The sequence below is a fragment of the Anabrus simplex genome, chromosome 1 (assembly GCF_040414725.1).
Source record: "Anabrus simplex isolate iqAnaSimp1 chromosome 1, ASM4041472v1, whole genome shotgun sequence".
In the NCBI taxonomy this organism is placed as follows: Eukaryota; Metazoa; Arthropoda; class Insecta; order Orthoptera; family Tettigoniidae; genus Anabrus; species Anabrus simplex.
The window spans coordinates 104603398-104628773 of NC_090265.1; positions in this window are offsets into that span (position 1 = coordinate 104603398).

Consider the following 25376-nt stretch of genomic DNA (forward strand, 5'->3'; position numbering starts at 1 on the left):
TGGTTGATGACGTAATTAAGATGTTGTAAAATTAAGGAATAATTTGTAATATGAGGTATTATTTTGTGCCACAAATCTTCATCTTGGATCTTTCTAATCCACTGCTGGAGAGGAGTCACTTGTGTTGTTTAATGGGATCTTCATGTTGGAGCTCTCCCACTTTCCCTGTAACCCTCAGACGTGCCCTGTAAGAACATCTGATGGTGACTGCTTAATTGTGGATCTTAATCATACTTCAGCTGTTTTAAAATTGACTGGCAAGTACTCTTAACAGGCCACAGTATTTTCAGATTTGTTCTCCGCCAGAACAGTTCGAAGGTATAGAAAAAGTATTCTTAATAGTGCAACGTTAAGACGCATTAGAGAAAGAAGACGACAGATCGGACCCATTGTACCCATTTCAACGCTGGACTTAACTTACGATAGTACAGTTGATATGCAGGTGGGAATTTGATGGGACTCAACCGGTAAACGCCCCTTTATTGTTGACTTAATTATTATGCTCGATTCTTGGATATTCCCTGAATTTCAGGCTGATTTGAAAGACCAGGATTTCCGTGATAGATAATTTCCTTTGTCGTGAGAGCTATAGCCGTGGGAGCACTTAACTCCACGTGAAGAAACATATCTATGGAGATGAGTGACATAAAATGAGAAATATATTGGAATTCTTAGTTGTGGACTGGGCAGGGGTTTACAACACTACCATGTAATAAATATGCGAATCCTAATTGCAAACATAGTGGGATTTACGAAGGGACATAGGAACTTAGGACGACCAAAGTATTTTCAGTGCCAAACGTTCGAGTTGAAGTGATAGAACTAATGTATTACATTTTAATAGACGGCGGGGAAGAAGCTAATCAGTTGGGCACTGGTTTCAGGATGACGAAACTAAGTGAAAATATGTTGAAAAATGGAAGATTTTTACACCTCTAGTCACTCTACCTCAACAACCATAGATGATGATGATGATGCTTGTTGTTTTAAGGGGTCTAACATAGAAGGTCTTCGGCCCCAACAACCATAGAAAACGAGTATCTACAGGAGTACCTAAAGTTCTAGGTGGGTCCACTGTCTGTAGTTTACTTTATTTTGTTAATTCTTCAGATATTTATCCATTTTAGGTCAACTCAAGACAATATCAGTGGTTTTTACCTTTCGTGTCTATTTGTCTCTCTGTCTCTCTAGCTGTCTGTCTGTCTGTCTGTCTGTCTGTCTGTCTGTCTGTCTGTCTGTCTGTCTGTCTGTCTGTCTGTCCCACCATCATGACGAAACGACTGGATAAATCTCGACCAAACTTCATATTTAGAGTATACTCATCCAGGGGAAGGTTTAGATATGCATATAATTAAAAAAATCGCCGAATCGACTGAGGATTTATACGAAAACGAGAAGAGGTTTTTCAATTTTCTCTTGTACTATCGATTTTCTGTAAAATCTTAAGACTGTATGTGAAACGTCTCTTCATTTTAAAAACCTTTTTTTGTGTATATAATTTCGCTTACTCTTCAAATGACGAAGGTAATTACTATTTTCTGACGGGTTCATGCTCTGCATTGGGTGATCGACAACGAACCTACCAGTTACCATGGCAATGTCTCTGGTTGCTTGCCAGCAAGGAAGTAACGTAATGCAATTTTTGTCATTATTCCTGTAAACTAATGTTTTTTCGTTGGGTAGGAGGCGAGATAGACATCAAACTGCCATTCTGCGAGATATTTGCGCAATACCTTTGGAAGATACAATCCTCTTCGAATAGCTCTAAGTGTGGTAGTTAACATTTCAAGAGTACGCGGAGAGTAGGTCATTATTTCACACCGTAAGTTTTTCTGAGATTTGCTATAATTTTTACTGTATTTCACTTCTACTTCCGTTTTCTTTAATTTCTTGCCTCTGCCTTGCATCTTTAGGCTTAAGTAATAACACCGTAAGTCATCTTATCTAAGAATCCCTGAACCTAAATTTCTCCTCTATTACCGCTTTCCTAAATTCGTAACTCATATCATCACAATTTAGTGAAGGATATTTCATTTTTACAAAACATCCACTTCGATTTTAGCTTTAGATAGAGCTGAATTTCTCGTCTATAATCAAAATCCCCAACTCGATTCCGACTAACATTAGGAAAAGGAGCCTGCCATTATAATGAAAAGCCATCTCCATCGTGAATGGCAGTAGGAAAGTGAGCCTGCCCTTATAGTAGGAACTCCCAAACTGGATTGTGAATTGCGGTAGGAAATGTTGCCTATCATTTTCATCAAAACTTTCCAACGCGCACCTTACTTCGAAAACAACGTATGGGGTTCTCCCCGTGATTCTTCTCGGATAACGCTAAGAAACATGCAATTTAATATAATCTTACTCACTGCGTGTACAGCAAATCCGTATACAATATGGAATACCGTAGCGAAGCACGGGTACATTTGTTAGTTTATAAATAGTAATACTTCCAAATAGGCGATGAAATGAACAGGATAACCACAAGACTCTCTGTACGTGGACAATTAATCTTTTATTAAATGCATAAATTGCATTGCAATTTACATGTGTATGCTGATGATCTTCAAATATACCAGTCCACAAAACTGAAAGATATTTTCTTAGCAACTGATAGAATTAATGCTAATTTATAAAACATATCATGTGCATGTGGAAGCTCTATATTAATAAATCCCTCCGAAACAAAGGCAATCATAGTTGGACGATCGAAATTAATAAACCAAAGACTTTAGAAATCCCATCACTCACTCTATCTGGTACCAAAACTCCATACGTAAGTTCAGTATATAATCTAGGCGTCATTATTAAATGAGAATCTAAATTGGAATTAGCCTGCGTAATAGAGTATATGCCTCACTCCATCCTCTGAAATACCATCAAAACACGTTACCATTAAATATGAAAGTCAGACTTGTAAAACCATTAGTTCATCGAATATTCTGCTATTGAGATGCTATATAATCATTGGTGCAAGTAATTAACAAATTAGAAACAACTTTTCCTCCTGAAATTCGAAGAACTCAGAAATATTCATGTGTAACCATCTTAGTGTTCCGATCCGTAACTGTGAGATCTCCTCATACCTGTTCTCAAAATTTCCTTACTTTCCTGTTTTTCCCAGGATAATATGCACGCTCTATTACCACTATTACCATTCCCTTTAGCAGGTCAGCCGCCTATAATTGCCCATTTATTGTGACAGGAACTAGATTGTGGAAGCCGGTTTCAAATAACATCCGCAGGATGAATAGTTTAGCATGGCAGTCTTCATACAGAAATTACCACTTAGATGCTCAAACCATCGGTATGAATCGTAATGATGAGTGAATGAATGTGTTTGTGTGTGTGTGTGTATAAAGTAGATAATTAATTTTCATTAATCTCAGGATATTAGTAGTTTGAATATTGATATGTACATATTAATTAAAAGTTGTTCTCGTGTTGCATATACCTCTTATTACGATTCAGATGAGGCTTATTTATATTTATATTTTATATGGTTCATCCTTTTTACTGTATAGCAATGTGATTGTCAGAGAAGCGGATAAGTCCTAACTTCACCGCTACTAAAGACATATAAATATTTAAAAATAATTAATATATCGGACTATATTATTTAACATGAAAGCTTTTGAAAAACCTCACTAATCTGTGTACGAAAGATAGCGTATAAAGAGAAAGAATAGTTTTACGAGGCAATGAAGTGCTAGGAAGAGGGAGAGAGAGAGAGAGAGAGAGAGAGAGAGAGAGAGAGAGAGAGAGAGAGAGAGAGAATACAAGAAGTAGGATATCATAGCAGGCATCAAGGAAGGACTACGAAATGTATGGAAACGGATTGAGATTGTTCAAAGTAAAGGAGTGATTATAAGAAACACGTGCTTACCTCACAGACATAGACATATTTATCATCAGACATGGTAATTAAGATTCAGTTTAAGTTAATATTACTTTTAGTAAATATATTTTTAGAGCTGTGTCTCATTTTATTTAGACGCTGCATTAATTAGCCTCATTGTTACTGAACTATCAATAATTCAAATAAATTAATTGCATTCAATTCCTTCTTCTTTTCTAGTTATAATGATTGAAACATCTAATATTGCACAAATAACACTAGATATAAACTCGAGTAATTCTACTGAGGACACAAAAACAAGTCCCATGTTCAAAACAGTCCTACTTTCTGTGTTTAATCTACGGTTACTCTGCTAAGTATTAGCGTCGCTAAGAGCTGGGCTAATATTACAAGAGAATTTTTCCCACCTCTTACATTTTAACATCCTGAAGAATGGCGTCCATGAATCTGGCGGAGATTTTTCACTAGCGGTAACAACATTTATGTCGCACCATGTGTCACTTTTATGTCCCATACATTGTAATTTGGCCTTACAAGAAAGGAGTGGAACTGCTGATGATTACATTAAAAAGGAAGATAACGGCTTTGCCTCCAACAACTTGTTTGAGTTTATGTATTTAACGTAACATGTAACACAAAAGGCTTCGTATAAACATTAAATCACCATTCAAGGCTATGAAGGAAGGATTATTGTACGATATGAGGCAGGAGATATATTGCTTTTCGTGAAATTACACAAAACCGGTGAAGAGGAAGTATCTTCGGGCAGCGGCGTGAGTTTAAGAAAGAAGTCGCGTGAACTCTTCAATCGATGCTTGACGTTTAATGTACACGAAGGAATCATGGCTGATTACATCGATCAAAACTTTAAACAAACACATACATGCATACGAATTAATAATTGACTCTTAATGCCTTTCAGCGTTCAGTCTGCGTTCCTCTCTGAATGAACTAAGTGCCTCCACCATCCTCTATTTACAGGTAGCTCTTTGGCCTCGTTTAGTTCCCTTTCTCTCATCAATTAATCACTAAAACCTGAGCCTAACAATCGTCAACTTATTCTTCCTCTACTTTTCTTACCCTCCAAGGCTGAGAGGTTGCCTATCCTCCTCTTCATTTACCTCACATGACCCGAACACTGAAGCCGATGTATGCACACAGTTTCACCCATCGAGTTTATTGATAACTTAGCCCTCAACTCCTCATTCTGAATACTCTCCTGCACTTTTCTCACGTCTTCGTATTCGTAATCCTTCTCGCTATTTTCATGTCTATGTCATGTGGCGTGTTAGAGGCGTAATCAAACGACCAGCTTTTACTCTTGTTTGGAAGTTGTTTGGGAGCTGACTACTTCTTAAACAGAAAAATCAACATTAAGTATTTAATCACTTGGTTTATAGTTTTTTTACTTCGCACCGACACAGGTCTTATGGCGACGATGCGATAGAAAAAGCCTAGGAGTGGGAAGGAAGCGTCCGTGGCCATAATTTAACCTCTACTGCCCAATGTGACTTCGAAGTCACACATCATTTTGTATACATTTTCTACTGTTAGCAGTTGAGCCACTACTTCCCAGTGTAACTTCAAAGTTACAGTATGGTTGCCGTGATTTTCAGCTATTTATAGTTTAATAGTTATGTGCATAAGCCACAAGTACGCGCCAAATGTATGGTTGGAAGCATTTCCCAGGCACATGGCGGATAGCTAGTTTTACAGTTATGTTTTGTGTTATTACTAACGAATTATATGCATAAAAAGTATAGAAACCAAAGGTAAGCATTTTAAATACTTTATGAGACTGTTATTTTATAAATTAGTCGATTTTGTACCTTATAATTGAAAAGTAAAGCTTTGTAACCTCAAAGTCACACTGGGCTATAAGGGCACCATAACCTCATTTTATGTTCCAGAAGTCATGAATATCTGGTCCTTTTATGAAAAGCCTACAGAGAAGGAAAATAACGTCCAGATTAGGTCAATATCTGGATATGAATCAGAAGATTCTGTATTAGCTTCTGATTCAGATAAAGATGTTGAAATAAGTAAGAATGAAACTCCAAACTTTATTTTTCCAGAGAGCGATGACAGCGATACAAATGAAGAAGAAGATAATGTAGGAGTAGAAGATGAACATGAAAGAATGTGACCTAAGAACGAAATTGAAAATGCAACACCTAATCTTACTGAATGTTCGTGGAAGGCAATTACTAGTCACTCGATTATGTCTATTCCATCACGGAAAGGAAAACTCCCCTGTGGACAGATGTTATTCAGTTACCAATAACATATTTCAAACAATTAGTAGATGATAATGTTCTAGAAAACGCAGTATATCAATATAATTTATACTCTGTGCAGAGAAATCCCTCAAAAGCCTTACAGTCGGACAAAAGTGAAATGAAACATTTTTTGGATGGTGTCTATTTATGTCTTTTTTTTTTTTTTTTTTGCTATTTGCTTAACGTCGCACCGACACAGGTATGTCATATGGCGACGATGGGATAGCAAAGATCTAGGAAGTGTAAGGAAGCAGCCGTGGCCTTAATTAAGGTACAACCCCGGCATTTGCCTGGTGTGAACATGGGAAAACACGGAAAAGCATCTTCAGGGCTGCCGACAGTGGGCCTCGAACCCACTATCTCCCGATTACTGGATACTGGCCGCAATTAAGCGACTGCAGCTATCGAGCTCGGTTATTTATGTCTATCTATGGACTACCATCATCTCGGATGTATTGGAAAACTAAGACTCGAGTACCTGCTGTCGCTAATACAAAATCGGTGGGAACAAACAAAACTAAATATTAATTTCAATGACAATAATGCCATTGATCCAGATGATATGATTTATAAAATTCGACCATTTTTATACGCTCTAGTGCAGAATTTCAAAACAATACCCATATATAAGAAGCTGTGAGTTTGTTTGACTTGTATTGTTGTCCTAGCGCTCTGGGGTGAGTTGATTTTCGGATTGGCTGTACGAGTGTGTTGGAGGATTATTAAAGTACCGTAGTGCATCAGCTTTTCATTACTGAGGGACAAAGCTGAGCTCATCCGAGCAACGTGAAGTAAGGACGTACTTGGAAAGTCAGAACTGTGTATCTTAAAAGTTGTATATGTATGTGGCCATCAAGCCATGAGTGAGAGCATCACGCCAGACACGCTGTCTGCGTAATGGACGGCGAGCTTTTATGTATTCCCGCTGGAACGGTGCTGCTGGAATGGGAGAGATTCCTGCTCTTGATGGCCGAGGTAGGTTTCCAGCATACATAAACAAACTTCCTTGTCGTGCGTGCTTAGCTCAAAACAGGGACTGCGCATTTATTTTTTTATTTTTTATTTTTTTCTTAAATACTGTAATTTCTTGCGTGTATTGGTGTTAGGACAGAAAATGCGGTAACTACATATTTTATGGAAATTCTCCAACTTAGGACTTGAATGTACTCCACGAGCGCACATTCTTAAAAAACCGAATATATTAATTTTTTTGCTAGGGGCTTTACGTCGCGCCAACACAGATAGGCCTTATGGCGACGATGGGATAGGAAAGGCCTAGGAGTTGAAAGGAAGCGTCCGTGGCCTTAATTAAGGTACAGCCTCAGCATTTGCCTGGTATGAAAATGGGAAACCACGGAAAACCATTTTCAGGGCTGCCGATAGTGGGATTCGAACCTACTATCTCCCGGATGCAAGCTCACAGCCGCGCGCCTCTACGCGCACGGCCAACTCGCCCGGTAAATATATTAAAACATTTGATAATTAAAGTATGTGTTTTCAATGATCTACTCTTTGAACAATTAATGACTTGATGTTCACTAGCTCAACTGCAAGTGCAGTGATATATTTGATTTCATATGGTACTCAATTTTTCACTTACAGTACATTTTTGTCGAGGACTAAAATATCGTGGGGATCAGCTGCCAGTATCTCTTCAGATTTATGGAGCCAGAATTTTGCTAGTGATGTAAGCACACTACGGAACACTTACGACTAGTTATTTTTGGATGTTCGCTATCGTTCCCAATACCTCTTGAGTCCTGCTATTGTTTTTTCCCTTCTATCCTGTGAAGTAGGTATGCCAGATTTAACCACTTTTGGTAGAGGAGACCACGAATTTACCTATTTACAAAATTTAGGGCGGTCTGAGACATCAGTATCAGAACTCCCAGCGGAAGCTAAGTCTTCTTTTTACTTCATTGAGTCACAGGATTCCAGTCTTGTAGCTTTCGACAAGTGACAAGATCATATTCCTAAGTCTGCTGTTATCCATTCTCAGAAGGTGCCTGCAAAACCTTAGCTGCCTACGTCGGATCCTAGTACTAGCCGTTTCCAACCCTTGGTACAGTTTACTTTATATGCTGACATGAATAATGAGTTATTGTGAAGATGCATAGCTTGACATACATGTATCCTATGCTGATAAACCAGTTTAATCTCGTGCCCTCATCCCGAGGTGGTGCAGCCCTCATACCAGCCCTCCTGTTATTCCTAAATTTCTGGCAGGACCGGGAGTCGAACCCGGGCCTCCGAGGACGGCAGCTAATAACATTAACCGTTACGCTACGGAGGCGCTACGATAAACCAGTTATAACGAGTTAATAATGAATGTATGAACATACCGAATCGTCTCACGTGTATAAAAGGGATGCTCCGTGCTAGTCAGTAACTAGGTGGACACTGAAATGTTATGATATAGGAACAGTTAATCGTATCGAACTTCTCTGTGACCACTGAGCTTTGTGTTCGGAGGATGAAATCCGGTGCTGGCAGAATATTTGTATGCATTTATTTCAATCTCGTGGGAGGCGATGTAACAAAGATCCAGTTATAATATAGATCACATATACTCGATGTACTCTTCCGTTTGTTTTTTCAAATCATGTGCAATGGTTAGTAAGGTGGTTTGTGGGTTGATCTCAATTGCATAATCAATTTTACTATTTGATTTTTACGTCACGCCGACACAGATATATCATATGGCGGCCATGGGATAGGAAAGGACTAGAAGTAGGAAGGAAGCGGCCGTAGCCCTAATTAAGGTACAGCCCCGCATTTGCCCGGTGTGAAAATGGGAAACCACAGAAAACCATCTTTAGCGCTGCCGACAGTGGGGTTCAAACCCACCATGTCCCGAATGCTAGCTCACAGCTGCGTGACCCTAACTGTACAGCCAATTTGCTCGGTAAATGCATTGCCCACAGCTTTGTTCGTTATCACTGCGAAGCTCTTCAATAGACATTGTTTCACTCAGACGTCTTTCAAGCCTTCGAAACATATCCGCTGTCTGTTTGTAGTTACGTCTTCGTCAAGTAACAACTCTTTGACTACTACTACTAAATGTTTTCATTCCTACCCTGAAGGAGGAGACGGGCCTCTTAGAAGGTTACGCCGTTTTTCAGGCGGCAGATTTGGTACGGTGAAGGTGGTGTGGGGTGAAGGTGAGGGAGATGGGCGGCCGTAGCCTATACTACGAACTGTCCCGGCATTCGCCTTAGTGCAGGAGAATGGAAAACCACGGAAAACCATTCTCAGGTCAGCCGAAGGTTTGGGCCAGCCGTGAAGTCCAGCCCTGTCCCGTCTCCCGAATACAGAGGCGTAGAGCTACGGTAGACAGTGTTGCCAACTTAGCGGATTTGGCGGAATTAGAAGACTGTCGGCGGAGAAATATATCATTTAGCGGACAGTGGACTTTTTGGCGGAATTCTAGATTTATTATAGCGGAATTTAGCGTTTTATCTATTTTACGTTTTTAAAAAATATTGTACTCCAGTCTGTCTCCGAGCTATTCCGTATTTCTTGTCAGGAGCTAGCAGTCACATGAGGAAAACATGTTATATGGATTTGATGTTATGAGATCATGGTATCATAAATTTGTAATGCGTGGGGAAAGGGTACTTATCCCTTAGTTGACGAATGACGACAGATAATGAAACTGTGAGAGAGTAGCATATGCTATGATGGAAGACCGTTTAATGAACTAGCCTGTTCTGTGTGTGGCCCTTGAGGTAGGGGCTTCACCTAGTTTGCACCCGGCAGTAAAACGCCTACAAGTTTTATCTCGCCGGCTCGCAAGCAGAGGGTTAATCCCAGTGAAATTCACAGATGAAGTGAGTGCAGACATTTACTTTTATTATTATTATTATTATTATTATTATTATTATTATTATTATTATTATTATTATTATTATTATTATTATTATTTCCGGCTCCATGACTAAATGGTTAGCGTGATGGCCTTGGTCACAGGGGTCCCGGGTTCAATTCCCGGCATGGTTGGGAATTTTAACCATCATTGGTTAATTTCGCTGACACGGGGGCTGGGTGTATGTGTCGTCTTCATCATCATTTCATCTTCATCACGACGCGCAGGTCGCCTACGGGGATCAAATCAAAAAACCTGCCCCTGGCGAGCCGAACATTTCCTGGAACGCTCCCGGCACTAAACGCCATACGCCATTTCATTATTATTATTATTATTATTATTATTATTATTATTATTATTATTATTATTTGAGATCGGATTTCTTGGCGGAATTTTAGCGGATTTTTAGTAGTATTTAGCGGATCTTGAAAATATAAGTTGGCAATACTGCGCCGAGGCCACCTCTCCTCTGCTTGTTTGGCCGGTCACAGTACAGAGCTGTTGGACCACGGACCAGCCGCGGCCACTTAAGGGACGAAACCCACTCTGCATCTACCGACAACTCTTTGAATAAGCGTCATGCATCCCATTTTTACGTCTGCTTTTCCGTAAAGTAATTCCATATCTACGAAAACATCACTCGAATACATAGTGGTTGTCTATACAAATCCTATGATTCGAATGTGTAGACAGGTTGACCTTGCTGCAAACATTACAGCATGCTGAAGAGTCACGTCTCTCTAGTGGCAGTCATACACTACGAGTGGAATATGTACCTATTGCTTGGTTGAATGACTCTAGCATAAAGTTTAGAATTATATTCACAATGAATTTGTCCATAGTTGATGCTTACGTTGCGATATTTATTATGTCTCCCTTATTTATTATAATTTCCTTAAAATGACAGCTGAGACTTCAGAAAAGTCAAATCTTCGTAAAGGATGCCTGCCTGAATGCGACATGAAAATGAAAAATTCACAATTCTAGCCTGTCAGGTAAGTAACTCGATGTTGACATCTTCCTAGGGACATGAGCTACAAATATTAGGTAAATAAAATATAATAAAGTATGGGAATATATTCCTTATTTACATCTAAAAATTAAAATCATTTTCTTAATCATCGTTCTTCGGTCGATTAGACCAAGGCCGACTGGATCCCTCGCTGCGCTTCGACTAGCTAGAGCGACGCATCAAGTGGGCCGTGATTAGATTAGCAGTTTGCCTTTTTCTACCACCACGGGCGCTAATGTGAGTCAATGCATCGTTTCACTTAGGCCCTTATAACTATATTCGATGTGGGAATTTTTCGAAAATCAAAAACGCCTGAGGGCATTGAACAAAGGAACTCATTACAAAAAGTTATGTAAACAAGTTAATTTGGATAGGATTTGAATAAAAAAAGAAAACGAGTAAAGAAACAAGCGATTTTAACCGGAAGTAATTCTCAAAATTTCTTTTTCTTTTTAGTTTGATAGAGCTGTCCAAGACTCTCAAATTGTAACCTTTCCGTGCCCTTTTTCCCTTCAACTTTCGACACAATTGAGGAAATTGCTTAATTTTACGTTTTTCGTAGTATCGGGACCCCTAATTTGTCTGCTAAGAAATATTTTGAACGTTAAAATGTCCGACTCGTTGGCTGAATGGTCAGCGTACTGGCCTTCGGTTCAGAGGGTCACGGGTTCGATTCCCAAACGGGTCGGGGATTTTAACCTTCATTGGTTAATTCCAATGGCCCGGGGTTTGGATGTTTGTGCTGTCCCCAACATTCTTGCAACTGACACACCACACATAACACTAACCTCCACCACAATAACACGCAGTTACGTACACATGGCAGATGGCGCCCACCCTTATCGGAGGGTCTGCCTTGTAAGGGCTGCACTGGGCTAGAAATAGCCACTCAAAATTAATATAAAATCGTTAAAAAAGCATGAGTGAAAGAGAGTTTGAATACTCACTGCTCCAATTAGCGAGGTATACCTCATCATCATCATCATCATCATCATCTGTTTACCCTCCAGGATCGGCTTTTCCCTCGGTCTGAGCGAGGGATCCCACCTCTATCGCCTCAAGGGCAGTGTCCTGGAGTTTCAGACTCTTGGTCGGGGATAAAACTGGGGAGAATGACCAGTACCTCGCCCAGGCGTTCTCACCTGCTATGCTGAACAGGGGCTTGGTGGAGGGATGGGAAGATTGGAAGGGACAGACAAGGAAGAGGGAAGGAAGCGGCCGTGGCCTTAAGTTAGGTACCATCCCGAAATTTGCCTGGAGGAGAAGTGGGAAACCACGGAAAACCACTTCCGGGATGGCTGAGGTGGGAATCGAACCCACCTCTACTTAGTTGACCACCCGAGGCTGAGTGGACCCCGTTCCAGCCCTCGTTCCACTTTTCAAATTTCGTGGCAGAGCCGGGAATCGAACCCGGGCCCCCGGGGGTGGCAGCTAATCACACTAACCACTACACCACAGAGGCGGACAGCCAGGTATACCTGCCGTGAATAATTACACGCAAGTTTCTGTATTATAACTCATTAAGAGGAGAGCGAAAGTTTTCACCTCGGAACATTGTTGACGTGTTACAGCTTTAAGCTTTAGCTTACTGATCGGTCTTACGGTAGTAATTACAGGCGTAAGCTATCACATCTGCTGCACAGCATTTACGTGCCATACATTATACAATAATGTCAAGAACACGTTCCTATCAATTTTGATGTGATGAGACTGTACAGTAATGCGGTAAATTAGTATGTCTGTAATTGGTCCTAACCTATCATGTCTTCTACGATACCACAGCCTCTTGGACCAATGATGAACATAGTTTTCTAGTGAAAAATATAAGGGTGGATATGGTTTGTAGAGTATAGTAACATTTCGCGAAAATGATTAAAGAAATGGACATAACTCTACATAAAAAGGTACAGTGTTTTTCAGATGGGCTTCACTTACTGCTTCTTGTACGGATTTTACATTACACGGGAAAACTTATACAAGGCTATGTGTAAATAAAATTGCTTAATTAGATTCAACTAAGGGATATTAAATTTTTAGCACGTTGCATGTGTTCAAGAAGAAATCGGCCAGCCGATCGATCCGGTGTACTTCTAATTTTAAGATAATTCTGTAGGTATCGTTGGTCAGTTTTGGTGCAACTTTTTTGTGTTTTTGTCTAGTGATTTTTGTTGTTGTTGTTGTGGCCGTATAGTAGCATCATAAGCGTCCGTGTATTAAATCTACCAGGAAGATATAAAAGCTTGTCAATTAAGCACAGACAAAGTTACTTAAAGAATGTCCGCCTTCTTGTCCGAATCGTTAGTGTTAAGGCCTTTGGTCGAGAGAGTCCTGCGTTCTATTCCCGGCCGTTTCGAGGATTTTAATCACGTCTGGCTAATTCTTCTGACTCGGTGACTGGGTGTTTGTGTTTGTCCCAACACACTCCTCTTCATATTCAGACAACACACTACCCTACCAACCACCACAGAAACATGCAATAGGGATTATATTCCTCCATTAGGAAGGGCAACCGGCCGTAAAACAGGGCCAAATTCGCATGATGCATGCATATATAAAGCATTGTGCACCCGCGACCCCGAGATGTGGGAAAAGCGGCATAAGAAGAAGAAAGCTGCTTAAAAATATACCTGCTTGATGTGAAAAATCTGCGCCTATTTTCTTTGGAACTTTACAGTAGATGTTCCCCTATACATAAATAACAATTTTCGGTTTATCTTCTGATCAGTCTGGCACCATGACTGAATGGTCATTGCAGTGAACGTCGCTTCACAGGTCCTTGGGTTCGTTTAACGGGTGAACTCGGGATTTTAACTGCCTGTGGTTAATTCATCCGACTCGGGGACTAAGTGTAAGCGTTTGTCTTTATAAATGTCTCTTCATACAGGCTACAAAAAATGAAATGGCGTATGGCTTTTAGTGCCGGGAGTACCCGAGGATATGTTCGGCTCGCCAGGTGCAGGTCTTTTGATATGACTCCCGTAGGCGACCTGCGCGTCGTGATGAAGATGAAAAGATGATGAAGATGACACATACACCCAGCCCCCGTGCTAGAGAAATTAACCAATGATGGTTAAAATTCCCGACCCTGCCGGGAATCGAACCCGGGACCCCTGTGACCAAAGGCCAGCACGCTAACCATTTGGCCATGGAGCCGGACATCTAGGCTACATACAACACTCCACACTACCAGTCACTGCAGAAACATTCAGTAGTGAATATATCCCTCCACACTGGGTTAGCGTCAAGAATGACATCAGGCCGAAAAATTGGACCAATGCCACGTTATGTGTTGACCAGAATAAATTGAGAAAAAGGCCAGGAGGAAGTAGAAAGAAGAATTTGATCTTCTGGTCCTTACATATTTCTTCCGATATGCAGTGTGCAACAATAAGGTACGGACAAACGTTCAGGAGACATTGCTCATACGAAGAAGAAAATATATGGACATGGGACCGGAAACGCTTTCTTCCATGACAGATTTTATACAACTCTACATAGTGCATTAATCACGGAAAATACTACTACTACTACTACTACTACTACTACTACTACTACTACTACTACTACTACTACTACTACTACTACTACTACCACTACTACTACTACCGCCAGTAGTACCGTCTCTGAAGGGGACAGCGGGCCTCCTGGACGGGAACACCTTCACCAAGATCTGTGGTGAAGTGAAAGAAAGGGACTTCGCTCTCCTTTGTAATAATAATAATAATAATACTTTATTTTTTAATCATTTTAGCCTCTAGGGTTGGTTTTGCCTTCAGACTCAGCGACGTTGTCCCATCTCTACCGCCTCAAGGGCCGTGTTCTGGAGCTTCAGACTTTGAGCCGGGGGATACAACTGGGGAGGAGGACCAGTGCCTCTCCCATGCAGCCTCAACTCCTATGCTGAACAGGGGCCTTGTGGGGGTTGGGAAGATTGGAAGAGGTAGACAAGGAAGAGGGAAGGAAGTAGTCGAAGTGGGAAACGATGGAAAACCACTTAGAGGATGTCTGAAGTTGGAATCGAATCCCTCTACTCAGTTGACCTCCCGAGGCTGAGTGGACCCCGTTCCATCTCTCGTACCTTTTTTTTTTCAAATTTCGTGGCAGAGCCGGGAATCGAACGCTAGCCTCCGGGGGTGGCAGCTAATCACACAAACCACTACACCACAGAGGCGGACAATGATAATAATAATTGCATAAGAAAGGTGTCAAGCAAAATGCTGTTTACTACAGGGGAGTATCATTACTGTAAATCGCCTACAAGGTATTCTCAAAAATCTTGCTGAAATGCCTTTATGGCTTTTTTCCTCTTTTAGCAAACAGAAAGATTTTGTTGGTGATAATTACGGCCAAGAGCACTGAACAAATACTTTATTTGCAATATGCTCATTTCAATATTTAGAGTAGTGTAGAATACTTTACGAAAGGTCCACGGTGTAGTGAAGAAAATAAAACGCGTAATTCAGGTCATGTTTGTAAATATGGTACTTATCGGATGATTGAAGTCAAATCTTACCAGAGTTCGCTTGATAGCCTGTTCCCCAGCCCTCGGGGTTTCATGTGAAAGGCGATAAATCTCCTCCTCGCGAGTCTTTTAAGACATGCAACAGTACGTCTACTATGGGGGTCAATCGATACATTTTGTCTACGCCCTGCGAAAGAGGAACCCACCAGGTAACTTGGCTACAAAAGAAGTTCAAGTTATTCTCCATTACAACTTGACATAGCCTGTATACTGGCGGTCGCTTTAATGTGCCATCGCTTGCAAGGCGTTCTCCTTGCATGATTGCATCTGTTAGTGCTATTCAGATTATTTGAATATGAACCATAGATATACACTGAATGGGAAAGTTGTACCACGATCATACTGGATAATAGAAAATTATATTTTCAAGGCATCGTGAAAATCATTTATGTTGTTTATACATACTGTAGGTACGTTTTAAAATGCTACTAGCCGTAGCCCGTAAAAACATGACAGTCAATGTGGTAAATACAGTAGTTAGTGAAGGATTTCCATATATAAGACATTCTTTGTACAATCACTTTTTGGCAGTATTGCAACTTTAAGGACGTCAAATGTTCCCACTCCAGACATTTCAACATATGCCATGGATGAAAGCTGGCTGAGGTAAATTGAAACCTGCACGTTCCAGTGTTTCCCCTTGGACTTTATTGATCGTGATACAAAATGCCACGCGAATTGGAAATTGGTGCTACTTAAAAGAAATTGGAAGTGTTTTATCCGATGGAGTCAAATCACCTCGAGGGATTATAGCTTTCTACCATTTTTTAATGTACAGTGCAGTGATTGACTGTTGGGAAGCAAAATGGTGGCTATTCCTGTCCACGCTACTAATATAACACGAAGCCCTAAATTGAAACACTTTTGTATTAAGCATCGGTATAAAAGATAATCGGAAACAACGTGAATCAGGTAAATTAGCGTTAGAGGGTTTGTCATGCTGATAAATAACTAAAAAAATAAATTCGATATCTGACGCATTTGTCATTTAGCCAATCAGATCGCTTGTCAGGCGAATTCAAACGGGCTTTGAACGGCGGTGTTGCTAAATCTGCACGTGACATAAGGACAGCTTGAGAACCATGCCAAGAAATCAACATCAAAAACAAACACACCGTTGGTTTCAGCCAGTGTCACCGTAGCGTACTTGTTTTGGAGCGATCCTGTCAGCTCGGAGCTCTGTATTCAAACCCCACCACGGGTGAAGGTTTGTTCTTCGACTGGTGCTTTCCTGCCGGTCTTAAGCCGCGTACAGATTTAGGAACGCAGCCCGCAAAACCTATTTGAATTCACCCGCAAAGTGATCTGATTGGTTTACTCCAGCAGCTAATAAAATGACAAATGTGCGAGATATCGAATTATTTCTTTCCAATTATTTATCAGCATGACCCGCCCTCTAACGCTTATATACCCGGTTCAAGTTGTTTCCGACCGCCCCGTATATATGTTTTTCCAGTGCGCACGGAACCATCGACGAAAATGCATTCTTGATGTTTGTGCTGTTTTTTTGCGGCACATCAAGGTTTTCATTACTGAAAGTTGCTCCTGCTTTGCTATGAGCACAATGTCAGCCAAATCAGAATTGAAAATTGGCACATTAGCAGTTTGCTCGTAGTAAAGTTACAATCCATTGAGTTTCCATGACGGTAAATTATGACAAGGATAATTGACTTACTTTCCTAACTATTGGAGTGGAAATTCCCAGCCTTAATGTTAAAATTATGAAATGGAGAAAGGGAATTTTACATTTCTCCGGCATCACTTCAAGCCAACAAATATAAGGGGAGCTATAAAGAGAGAGTAACATTGCGTTGAATAACTTCCTCTCGACTAAGCGACTCTCTGCAACACAACACAAACTGGAACACTTGACCAGGAAGATGTCCACTGCGCATGCGTGCTTGCACCCTTCCACCTCCCCTCTCGCATCATACGCCACAGCACTCCCACAGTCCAGGTGGCCTTGAAGTACAGGCGAGCACTTTGGCCAAACAGAATGCTAAAATTTTATTTAATAATTTAAAAATATACGGCAAGAAATGTTTATGCATTTAAACACTCTGCAAATCTACAGACCAAGAGTTTTCGACAGAATGCTTTACGCTGTCAATCGGTTCGGCCGTTCCCACAAACTCCCTGTAACAAAAATTAGCCCAGTGTTTTAAAATATATAGCTAATTTTATGCAAGACAATACAGTAGGAAAGATCTTGCATCGCTGTACAGTGACTTGCTTCTGTATTCTGCGAGTGACGTCAGTCGCAAAGACAAGCGATTTGTGACAATCACAACACACCTGGATGAAGGTCAGAATAGTAGAGTGAATCACAAAAATGGTGTCGTAACATTTAGCCCGAATTCAAGGAACAGGCAGCTTATGGTTCGGCTACCTGACAGAGTAGCGTTTCGCCTGATGGCTACCATTCTAATAGTGTTTAATGAAGCTTGAAATCTATTGTACATTACTTCGATTTACAGTGCGATAAAGTCCGCTGTTAGCGTCAACCAGGACTGCGTACTCTCTTTAATTGGCTCCTCTATAAAAACAGAGGTGGGCCTGCCGAATTGCCTCGCACTTAACATACACAACAGGGGGCCATAAGTGAACCATGGACATCATTAACCCGTGCGGATAATATTAATTGATTTTTAAGTTTATTCTTTATAGAATGTTTAAAAATCTTAACAGATCCATGGAAGTATAGCACTTGACCTTGAAATTTAAAGCAAAGTCCCAATTTTATTTGAGCAGTTGTCGCTTTGTAATATAGTACATAGAAATAAAGGTAACATCTAAATAATAAACTATACTCTTAAAGTATTATACAATGCCATCAAACAGCTTTGTCAAATCACTTCTGTATCATTCTTAGATATCTTCCTTCAATCATATTAATCCATTTGGTGGCCATGATCGTTAAGGCGCTGAAGTCTAAAAACGGTCTAACACCGAGGTTAGCCGGTTTGAGTCCCGTTGGTCGAAAAAATTTTCACCATCAGAATGTTGGCCGGCAGGGTAGGGGAGGTGGTGGTATACAATTTCTAATCACTAGATTGCGTGCCAAAAGCCTGGATTAAATTCCAAACCTCTCCGCAGTGCTCATATGGAGTGAGGGCATATGACGCTGTTGATGGTGATTCGTCCGTCGGATGGGGACGTTAAGCCTTGAGCAGACCCCTTGGTGCTATTCGACAGGAGTAGGCTATGTGCCGGCACCGGATTTCACCCTCTCTCTACTATCATATATCACGTCATTCATTTCATCTCTCATTAACTCCTCTGATGAGGTTGACGTCAGGAAGGGCATCCGGTCATAAAAACCGCCACGACAAATTCATCTCACCTCATACCCGACCCCGTAGGGAAACGGGACAAGGGTTGGACAAAAAAAATATCTTATGTCTCTTGACTGCTTCATCGCTTCAGTGGCCCTTAAAATTCAGTTGCACTTCAAGACATATTTCTTCTTCCTTTTTACCCCTTCTAAATGCAACTCCATTCTTACAATCTTACCTTCTGACTGTTCTTCTTGTACTTACAGAGTATACCAACACAGGTAAGTCTTATGGCGGCGATGGGTAGGAAAAGACCAGGAGTGGGAAGGAACCAGCCGTGGTCTTAATTAAGATACAGCCCCACCATTTGTCTGGTGTGAAAATTGATAACCACGTAAAACCATCTTCAAACCCACTATCTCCCGAATGCAAGCTCACAGCTGCGCGACCCTAAACGCACGGCCAATTTACTTGGACTTTCCTTTTATTAAATGACAATTAGTGGTATGAAATCTGATGTTCGGGTCTTGGAATTCCCTTTTTAGTACCAATAATTAGTATGTGTCCGTTTAGTTCTTAATGACCGAGTAAGTAGCCGTGCGGTTAGGGTCGCGCAGCTGTGAGCTTGCATTCGGAAGATAGTGGGTTTGACAGCCCTGAAGATGGTTTTCCGTGGTTTCCCATTTTCACACCAGGCAAATGCTGGGGCTGTACCTTAATGAAGGTCACTGCCACTACCTTCCCAATCTTCTACCCTTCCGTCGCCGAAAACGTTCGATGTGTTAGTGCGACGATAAAGGTAAGGCAAGGGTTATTCTGCCCGAAGGCAGGTCCGAACCTCCGCAGAGGTGTTCCTGAGCCGGAGGTTACGTGCGGTAGGGTGGCCAGTTCCTTTCCGCTCCTCCATTCCCTTACCCCCCCACCAACAGCGCGTGGCAACCCATCCAACTCCTGACCACGCCCAATGTTGCTTAACTTCGGAGATCTCACGGGATCCGGTGTTTCAACACGGCTACGGCCGTTGGCCGAGGATAAACAAATAGCAAAAAATGTTCTTAATGAAGAACTCATTTATTTCAATTGGTTAGAAATCTGCATTTTTAAAGATATGATTTAGCTTGACTCAGGTAGCTACTTTCCGTCTGTACCGGCCCCGTTCCTTCGCCACAAGCTCAGACGAAACGCAACCCATTATCCTGTTTAATGGTCAACAAAACCGTCGCGGACAAACTGAAACATTTTTCTACGAATTTCGCTTTCGGACGTAACGCTACGTAACCACACCAATTACACGAACTCGTTATGTAATTTGAGGTTTTAACCACTACTTGTGTGTCTGAAACAAGGACGCAGACAGTAGTGTCATGGTTGTTTAACTGTCGCCCGCGTACACTGTGTGCGTATACGTTCACAAACATGCGCAGCGTGTGCGACGTAAAGCAAACTGGAAAACGTTGACTAGCATCCTCCTGGACAATAACATGAGCCATATTGGATCAAATACACTTCCTATACACATCTCACGTTTTTGGTCTATTGGAGCCCAGGATAACCGAATCCCAAATTTCCGAGTTAACCGAGTCGCTAACAATCATGCGCGATCATGTTTTACGCGGAAGCACCGGAAAAGCAGGTTTGAAAGATTTTTCTAACGATCCTTTTCATCATAGAGTACTACGAAATATTAAAAGGGGAGAATACTACGTTTTTATTTATATACACCAACTACATTTGTTTTGGTCTGTTGTTTGTCAAAGAGTAAGTTCATCGTTAGTAAGGGCAGTTGTTTACGGCAGTGTTATTGCTACGACGCGTCGACTGTACACAAACATCCGGCACGTGCGGTAATGTGCACACTGCAGTACACTCCGTGCACTCCGTCCACTTTTAGCATGATTACCAGACTCATGCCAGTTAACATTTTTAATCATTTCGGGAGCGTCTGGTATCTTACTGTAAATTGATACTTGTAGTTCTTATGAAATACAATTATTCCGATTTAACCGAATTTTCGTTCAACCAATGCACCATCGGTCCCCTCAAATTCGCTTAAATGTGACTCTATTGAACAACTTTCCTTAACATTCTGTATCGTGCCTGAATCTTGATCTAAAGTAGGTTGGTTCTTTCTTTAAAGAATAGGTAAAGTATGTACATGAAGTGGTTAAGTGTAAGAAAGGGCCGGGAGCCCTAACTTCGCCACAATGAAGACGCTTTAATAATAATAATAATAATAATAATAATAATAATAATAATAATAATAATAATAATAATAATAATAATAATAACATGTTGGAACTCATGTCTGTTTGTCAACATGACAAAGACTCTAATGCCAGGTTCTACATTCACCTGAGAAAAAACATAAATGCCTGGACACGATAGCTGACGCCGTACGATTTTTATTAATATTAGTAGCAGTAGTATGTCTATTAAAACGTTTTAGCCTAATCTACAACGCAAAGAAGAAAAAACAATTCACCTTTTGTCGGTAAAATGACACGCCGGTATTCTACACAGTAAAATTTCAAACAATCTTTTTTTTTTTGCTTTACGTCTCTCCGACACAGATAGGTCTTATGGCGACGATGGGACAGGGAAGGGCTAGGAGTTGGAAGGAAGCGGCCGTGGCCTTAATTAAGGTACAGCCCCAGCATTTGCCTGGTGTGAAAATGGGAAACCACGGAAAACCATTTTCAGGGCTGCCGACAGTGGGGTTCGAACCTACTATCTCCCGAATACCGGATACTGGCCGCACTTAAGCGACTACAGCTATCGAGCTCGGTACAAACAAATTAGGAAGCACTCCAGAAATGGGCAAAAGATTACATTGAATCTCGAAAGATTAGAGGCCGTCACAATAAAATGAGACATGCGCAAGTTTGATAACCTGATCATCTCTTTCAAATAAGGAAAATCCACTTACCGATGTCCAACGCAGACGAAAACGGGGTAGCCGGCATATATTCCTCTCATGTACATTTTTTTCTTTTTTTGGCTATTTGCTTTACGTCGCACTGACACAGATAGCTCTTACGGCGAGGATGGGACAAGAAAGACCTAGGAATGGGAAGGAAGCTGCCGTGACCTTAATTAAGGTACAGCCCCAGCATTTGCCTGGTGTGAAAATGGGAAATCACGGAAAACCATCTTCAGGGTTGCCGACAGTGGGATTCGAACCCACTATCTCCCGGATGCGAGCTCAGAGCTGCGTTCCCCTAACCCCACGGCCAACTCGCCTGGTATGTTCAAAATTAACACCCCCAAACTGTACTTGACAGTCAACTAACACATCTAAACAGACCTTTCCTAACCAATGTATCAATATTTGAATCAAAAATAATCCATTTATCAACCAAACAACAATGCGATATCGATAAGAAATATTTATAATACAACGTTGTAACATTGTATCAAGCAATATGTCAATTTTTATGTAGTGAATATATGTATTTGTGTCAAATTGTGGCTGGCTAAATGGTCAAATTTTGGCCATAATCTAAATAAATACAATTTTAAAATTCTGTACTTGTATTTCGGCCAGCGCGTGCCTGCCTCTAACCCGGAGACCCGGGTTATATTCCCAGGCAGATCAGGGATATTTACCTGGGTCTTAGTGCCGGTTCGAGTCCTGCGTGATTACAGTGCAGTTGACGGTGAGATAGCGGCTCCGGTATATAACGCCAAGAATAACGGCGGAGAGGATTCATCACTGACCACGCGTTAACTGGTAATATGCATGTTTTTGGCCTGAGCAGCGGTCGATTTGTAGGCCAAGCCCCATCAGCGCCATAGAAGTTTGTTTGTATTTATATTTTAAGTTTCGCCATTTGAAGCACGTCCGGAATGAGAAAAAAACATCAGCAAAAATACTCAGCTTTTTATATCACATCCCGTTTATAGCGCTCCTCAGTCTGCCTGCATTATGTTGTTTGAAGAAATATGTGTAGAGGAGAATCCTCTGACATGGAATTCAAGAAATTCTCATTAACATATTTTGAAGTCTGAGTTAAATTTCAAATTTCAGAATGTCGCTCTGCAGTCAGTTATGTGAAAGCAGGAACGATGTGGCAGGATTCCGTATTTTATTGTGTCTATCAACGCGAGGTATGAGACATGTACATAACTTAGGTTGTAAACAAAAACGAGTTTATGACTATTGAATTTTCACGACCGCATTGTAATCGAAACCGACTTTCGACCTATTAGGTCGTGTTACGTACATTTAATGCGTGTTGAAGATATGTTAAGTACAGAACAAACTAGACACCAGTGGGAGCCGAACCCACTGGTGTCTGGTTGGCCTAATAGGTTGAAAGTCGGTTTCGATTACAATGCGACAATGCGGTCGTGAAAATTCAATAGTCATTGACTTGGTCCTCAACGGGCAACTTAAACGCACTCTACAGTGTGATGGTAGTAGTACCAGACCTGTAGCTCAGATCCTTTCCAACAGAACAAAGTTAGCCTAGGCCGCCATAGCTCAATTGGTAGAGCAACCGACGCGAAATCGGGAGGTTGTGGGTTCGGATCCCACTGGTGTCTGGTTGGCCATTTTTATTCTGTACTTAACATCTCTTCAACACCTACTAAATGTACGTAACATGGCCTAATAGGTTGAAAGTCGGTTTTAAAACCGAATTTGTTCCTGTCCTATCAATGTTCAAATACTGTTCCACTTAACTCGGTTGTTTGAGGAGTCACACTACACCTAATCTTATATTCAGTCATTGCTTCCACACTGAAGATGTGCAAGGATAATAGCAGTATGTCATACAGTTTTTAGTGTGTGTACCTGTGCGTATCATATGGAGAGTGGTTATTATTTATATTAATAATAATAATAATAATAATAATAATAATAATAATAATAATAATAATAATAATAATAATAATAATAATAATTGTACCGGGCGGTACACCTCCACGACGCAAATTCAAATATTGCGCCAGTCGAAACTCCTCTACAGGAGAACGCCTGAACTTTAACAAACTATATTAATCCGATGGTTTCTCGAAAGATGTCACCACAGTAAATTTGGTAATTTTGCAGTGTCTGAAAGGTGTCTATTTCGACTTGTGTTTGTTTCCTCTGGATCAAGAAGTTTGGACGTTCTCTAACAGATGACTCTACAAAAACTTTGATAACGCACTCTGGTGTAAAGGAATGAACTGTCCTGAAGAAATTTAACATTCATAAGTTTTGTTTTTGCTAAATTTTGTTCTGTGGTTTGAGAGTTGGCAATGTTAATCCTTTCTTTCCGCCAGTTTTGAAATTAGCCAATCCCGAATTTCTTAAATTAATTTTCGGCCAATCGGGGCTTTCTTCCCCAACCTGTTCTGTAACCAATAAACTGCTGTGGGTCTCGAATGTTCCACGAGGGTATATAAACTGCTGATTTTCTTGTCTCGGTGCCACTTCAGTAACATCTCTCCTAGTGTGATTATGTAGCAGGGGGCGGGAAGCGCCTCTTTCTTCGGGCAGCAGTTCATCTATAAGGTAATGGCCATTTAATAACTTCATTTCTCGCTAGCTCAGCAGTTTAACCCGCGGGGCAGGTTCGAAACCTTTCTCATGTAACCTACCTTTAATATGTAAAAGACATTTGGTAAAATTCTGTCTCTTTAAGTACAAATTGGGATAGAGAGTGCTAAACCCTCTCGAGCTCCCACTCCTATTGTTTTGAGGTGACTTTGTTTTCACAACCGTTTCCTTCTTTCTTAATGTAATAAAGTCTTCTTATACAAGTCACCTCCTTAGTATGGGATTAGCCCCTGTGTATGTGGCCTAGTGCCGAGTAGGTTTTAACATTGTATTAGGAGTGCAGTCCGCCTCTGTGGTGTAGTGGTTAGCGTGATTAGCTGCCACCCCCGGAGGTCCGGGTTCGATTCCCGGCTCTGCCACGAAAATTTGAAAAAGTGGTACGAGGGCTGGAACGGGGTCCACTCAGCCTCGGGAGGTCAACTGAGTAGAGGTGGGTTCGATTCCCACCTCAGCCATCCTCGAAGTGGTTTTCCGTGGTTTCCCACTTCTCCTCCAGGCGAATGCCGGGATGGTACCTAACTTAAGGCCACGGCCGCTTCCTTCCCTCTTCCTTATCTATCCCTTCCAATCTTCCCATCCCTCCACAAGGCCCCTGTTCAAGCATAGCAGGTGAGGCCGCCTGGGCGAGGTACTGGTCATTCTCCCCAGTTGTATCCCCCGACCAAGAGTCTGAAGCTCCAGGACACTGCCCTTGAGGCGGTAGAGGTGGGATCCCTCGCTGAGTCCGAGGGAAAAGCCGAACCTGGAGGATAAACAGATGATGGATGGATGGATGGATTAGGAGTGCAAGTTACGCCTCCAGCCAATTTGGTATTTTGGGCCATGTAATTAACCTGTTTCTTTACTGAATAGGCCCAGTAGGTTGGGTAATTATTACCCCTGTTCTTGGTATGCCTTGAGGGCAGATTGAAGTATAGTTTGTTGTGGCCTTTGATGGGCTTGAACCTTGAGAGCGGGTTTGCTCTTTCTTAAATTTGATTTCTGTGTGCCTCGAGGAGGCTTAACATGGTAATCGGGAG